Source organism: Sceloporus undulatus, chromosome 6 (assembly GCF_019175285.1).
Source record: "Sceloporus undulatus isolate JIND9_A2432 ecotype Alabama chromosome 6, SceUnd_v1.1, whole genome shotgun sequence".
NCBI classification, from domain to species: domain Eukaryota; kingdom Metazoa; phylum Chordata; class Lepidosauria; order Squamata; family Phrynosomatidae; genus Sceloporus; species Sceloporus undulatus.
In genome coordinates this window covers 50,203,524-50,209,460 of record NC_056527.1, presented here as the reverse complement: position 1 = coordinate 50,209,460, position 5,937 = coordinate 50,203,524, and positions in this window count along the sequence as shown.

Below are 5,937 nucleotides of genomic sequence, written 5' to 3'. Positions count from 1 at the left end.
TAATAATAATAATAATAATAATAATAATAATAATAATAATAATAATATCTTCCACCTCTCCCTGCAGATTGAGGCGGGATTACAAGAATAAAAACAGTATTACAGCAATAAAAACTACAATACCATATAAATTAGGTTCAGTAAAACAGTGACATTACTATTAATACATTACATTAACTAAATCATCATCTAAAATGTATACAATTACAAACAGAGGTGGAGCATTTTTTGAATCTCTTATAACAGATTGGGAGGGTAGGCCTGCCAGAAAAGATCCGTCTTAAGTGCCTTCTTAAAGGCATCTAAGGTGGTGATAAGACAGATCTCCTCTGGCAAACTATTCCACAGTTTAGGGGCTATGGCAGTGAATGCTCTGTGGGAAGTTGTTATTAATCTAGTTTTTACATGCTCTAATAAATTCTTCCCAGATGTTCTGAAAGTGCGGGTTGGATTGTGTAGGCAGAGGCTTTCCCTCAAGTAACTCGTGCCCAAGCCATGTGGGGCTTTAAAGGTAATAACCAACACTTTGTATTGTGCTTATACAAGTAGGAGGGAGCAAGCAAGTGGGTAGGGTAGGGTAAGGATGCCACCATCATGCAAACTTGCAATTAGTGAGTATAGGCATGCAAATAGTGCTAGCTCCAACTCTGGAGGATGCTGTGAAAATGACAAAATGCTCTTCAAACCCTCTAACATTGGTGAAAGGTAAACTGTGTGACCCACAGCTTAATCTGAAATTTTTACTCTATTAATGAAAGCTCAAGGCAATACCAAAAAAAATCACAAAACATAATTTTTCTCCTGAACTTAATTCCAACATTCTGAAACACTGTTCCATGTCCTCCCCTGTGCCCTCATTGGGTGGAAAAGCTCCTACCACTCACAATGTAATTGGTCAAACTCCTCTCCAACCCCTAGCAGAAGTCTCTGAGCAGACCTCTCAACCCACTTTTACAGTCAGATGAGTAGAGATGGAAAATCCCACAGCAGTGATTTCACTGCATTTCTCCAGAGCCCCACCTGCAATTTCTTCCCATCCTTGTCTTGTGTTCTTTGTTTTCCCCCCCTGATGTTGTTCTTGTTAGCTGCCCTCAAGTCAGCTTCAACTCCTGGTAAACCTGTGGATGAAACATTTCCAGGATTCCCTGTCCTCGACTTTCCTGCTCAGGTCCTGTAGCCTCAAATCTGTGGCCTTTCTGATTGAATCTAACCATTTGGAATGTGGTCTTCCTCTTTTTCCATTGCCCTCTACCTTTCCAAGCATCATTCTTTTTTCTAATGATTCATGCCTTCACATGATGTGGCTAAAGTATGGCATTCTCAAATTGGTCATCTTGGCTTCCAGAAGAATTCTGTTTTGATCTGTTCTAGGCCCAGTTTGTTCGTCTTCTTGGCTGCCCACTGCACAATGATGCAACCTTCCCCAGGTTTGTGTCCTCTTGACATATTGCACTACAATGCCCAAAATCCCACAGTCAACTGATTTTCTTGCTCACTTACTGGCATTCAGCAGTTATAATGTCATGCGTTGGGCATGCTGTTGTATTGTTGTTGCATGCCTTCAAGTCATTTTCAATTTATGGCAAACCTAAAGTGAACCTATCACGGGATTTTCACTACCGTTGCTTTCTTCATTTGTTATATACACATAACAAAATGCCGTGCCATCAAGTCTTTGAGATAGGCTTGTGATACTATGATATAAGCAGGCTCATCCACATTAAAGAATGCCAGAGATGGAAGTACTGTATATACTCGTGTATAAGTCTAGAAATTTAGGTCAAAAAACTGACCCCAAAAAACTGACTTGACTTATCCATGGGTCAATGTAAGTATTGTATCTTAACTCTTACTTAAATGTAGAAACCATCTCCTGGGGAAAAGCAAGAGTATAATATGTGAAGCACCGACCCCCTTTACTCTCTCATCCATCCAGTCTTAAGAGTGAGCACAAAGAGTTATGTCTGCTGGAATTGTATAAATTCTTTGACATTGTTTTACTTTGCTTCATCCTTTAGATCCTTTGCCATATGCCCCTATGTTTTACCCTCGACTTATCCACAGGTCATAGCAAAATCCATAATTTTGGCCCCCAAACTTACCCTCAACTTATTCATGAAGTCGACTTATAGTCGAGTATATACGGTAGTTGTCTGTCTCCACCTTTTGCAGGATTTTGTTATAGCTGTATCTCTCTACCCCACTCTGGATGAGGAATCCCTTTCCACTACAAAAAGTGTCCTCATCCCAAATCACGTTTCTGTTTAAACTATTGAAGGCACCAAGAATGCAAAATATGATTGACAAAATATTTGCAACATCAGTGTACCATTTGGTGACTGCTCACATCATTAAGCAAAAATACTTTATGAGAAATAGATAGATGGCAACAGCAAATGATTAGTAATTGAATTCGGAAGAAATATGGGCTGGTTTCCAGTGCTGCACTTGCAGTAATTAACCCTGCAGAAGTTCAGTGAAATTGGCCATTTATCTATTCAAGTTTGTTTGTTTATTACATGTGCATGCTGTTCTTCCTCCAAGGAGCTCAGAGAAATGGCATAGATTGGATTTCCCACTTGTGCTGCTGCTTCCAGTGATGCTAAGAGGCAAGTGAAGCTGTGAGATTCCAACGGGCCCAAGGTCATCCAATGAGCATTGCCAACACCATTTGACCCTCAAAAGGGACTCCAAGTCAGATTATACCCATTAAAATACATGGATATAGATTATCAATAAAATATAGTCATCAAAAGCAAAAAAAATTAAAACTGAGATATTAAAAATCATCAAACAGTAAAGAGACATTCAAATAACACTATTTATTTCAGTATATCTCTCTACCTCCACCCATGACTGGTAATCAAGATGGCTATACCACTAGAGTAAAAGATTAAATACAGAAATACAACAAGATATAAAGGAAAATGAATATATAATATAATGGCTGCCATCCCATTCAGTAGTTACGATTGTATAAGCTTGGCATGATGTTGTGCTATTATTGTGTGCCTTCAAGTCATTTCTGACATATGGAGTTTTTCTGGCAAGATTTGTTCAGGGGAGGTTTGTCATTGCCTTTCTCTGAGGCTGAGAACATGTGATTTGCCCAATGTCACCCAGTGAGTTTCTTTGACTAATCAGGGACTCAAACCATGATCTCCAGAGTCATAGTTTAACACTCAAATCACTACATCATTCTGGCTCTCAAGTTGAGCATATGATATCCTAATTGCTAGGAATTCATGTTTATGATCATGACTGACTGTCTATGATTCCCAAACCTTACTCTTCCCAGATGCCTGTTCACAAGGCACTCCCATGCTTGGGACAGTGCTGTGAATATCTCTAGCACCTCAGAAATATTTCAGACATTTCCAGACCCTTCCGATCACTATTTCTAATAAAACATTTAAAGATTGCTGTCACGTGAGGCTCTCTTTTCCCGCATTGCTTGCTGGGAGTTGAAGTTCTGGGAGGGGAAAGGACTCCCATTTTCTGTCCCGTGAGGCTTGCTTTTCCCGCATTGCATGCTGGGATTGAAGTTCTGGGATGGGAAAGGACTCCCATTTTGTCACGTGAGGCTCGCTTCCGCATTGCATGCGGGAATTGAGTTCTGGGAGTGGGAAAGGACTCCCAATTTCTGTCACTGAGGCTCTCTTTCCCGCATTGCTTGCTGGGGTTGAAATTTGGAGTGGGAGGACTCCCATTTTCTGTCACGTGAGGTCGCTTTTCCCGCATTGCATGCTGGGAATTGAAGTTTGGGGGGGAAGGACTCCCAATTTCTGTCACGTAGGCTCTCTTTTCCGCATTGCTTGCTGGGATTGAAGTTATGGGAGTGGGAAAGGACTCCCATTTCTGCACGTGAGGCTCGCTTTTCCGCATTGCTTGCTGGGAATTCAAGTTCTGGGAGTGGGAAAGGACTCCCATTTTTTGTCACGTGAGGTATGCTTTTCTCGCATTGCATGCTGGGAGTTGAAGTTCTGGGAGTGGGAAAGACTCCATTTTCTGTCACGTGAGGCTCGCTTTTCCTCGGTGCATGCTGGGAGTTGAGTTCTGGGAGTGGGAAAGGACTCCCGTTTTCTGTCGTGAGTTCTTTTTCCCGCATTGCTTGCTGGGAGTTGAAGTTCTGGAGTGGGAAGGACTCCCATTTTCTGTCACGTGAGCTCGCTTTTCCCGCATTGCATGCTGGGAATTGAAGTTCTGGAGTGGGAAAGGACTCCCAATTTCTGTCACGTGAGGCTCGCTTTTCCCGCATTGCATGCGGAATTGAAGTTCTGGGAGTGGGAAAGGACTCCAATTTCTGTCACGTGAGGCTCTCTTTTCCCGCATTGCTTGCTGGGAGTTGAAGTTCTGGGAGTGGGAAAGGACTCCCATTTTCTGTCACGTGAGGCTCGCTTTTCCCGCATTGCATGCTGGGAATTGAGTTCTGGGAGTGGAAAGGACCCATTTCTGTCACGTGAGGCTCTCTTTTCCCGCATTGCTTGCTGGGAATTGAAGTTCTGGGAGTGGGAAAGGATCCCCAATTTCTGTCACGTGAGGCTCGCTTTTCCGCATTGCTTGCTGAATTCAAGTTCTGGGAGTGGGAAAGGACTCCCATTTTTGTCACGTGAGGTATGCTTTTCTCGCATTGCATGCTGGGAGTTGAGTTCTGGGAGTGGGAAAGGACTCCCCTTTCTGTCACGTGAGGCTCGCTTTTCCTCGGTGCATGCTGGGAGTTGAAGTTCTGGGAGTGGGAAAGGACTCCCTTTCTGTCACGTGGAGTCTCTCTTTTCCCGCATGCTTGCTGGGAGTTGAAGTTCTGGGAGTGGGAAAGGACTCCCATTTTCTGTCACGTGAGGCTCGCTTTTCCCGATTGCATGCTGGGAATTGAATTCTGGGAGTGGGAAAGGACTCCCAATTTCTGTCACGTGAGACTCACTTTCCCGCATTGTTGCGGGGAATTGAAATTCTGGGAGTGGGAAAGGACTCCCATTTTTGTCACGTGAGGTATGCTTTTCTCGCATTGCATGCTGGGAGTTGAAGTTCTGGGAGTGGAAAGGACCTCCATTTTCTGTCACGTGAGGCTCGCTTTTCACACATTGCTGCTGGATTGAAGTTCTGGGAGTGGGAAAGGACTCCATTTTCTGTCGTAGACTCACTTTCCCGCATTGCTTGCTGGGATTGAAGTTCTGGGAGTGGGAAAGGACTCCCAATTTCTGTCACCGTTGAGGCTCGCTTTTCCCGCATTGCATGCTGGGAGTTGAGTTCTGGGAGTGGGAAAGGACTCCCCATTTCTGTCACGTGGGCTCGCTTTTCCCGCATTGCATGTGGGAATTGAAGTTCTGGGAGTGGGGAAAGGACTCCCAATTTCTGTCACGTGAGGCTCTCTTTTCCCGCATTGCTTGCTGGAGTTGAAGTTCTGGGAGTGGGAAAGGACTCCCATTTTTTGTACGTGAGGATGCTTTTCTCGCATTGCATGCTGGGAGTTGAAGTTCTGGGAGTGGGAAAGGACTCCCATTTTCTGTCACTGAGGCTCGCTTTTCACACATTGCATGCTGGGATTGAAGTTCTGGGAGTGGGAAAGGACTCCCATTTTCTGTCACGTTAGACTCACTTTTCCCGCATTGCTTGCTGGACTTGAAGTTCTGGGAGTGGGAAAGGGACTCCCATTTCTGTCACGTGAGACTCGCTTTTCCCGCATTGCATGCTGGGAATTAAGTTATGGGAGTGGGATAGGACTCCCAATTCTGTCACGTCAGTGTGACTTGGCTAAGGTTACCCGTGGCTTTCCATGACCAAGCAGGGATTTGGACCCTGATCTCTAGTCATAATCGACACTCAAAACACTACTCTAAACTGGGGTTTATTTGAATCTTGCCTTTTCTTCAATGAAAGTGAAAAACCACAAATAAAAAAATGTTTTTGCTTAAACAGTACTGATAAAAAGTACTACAT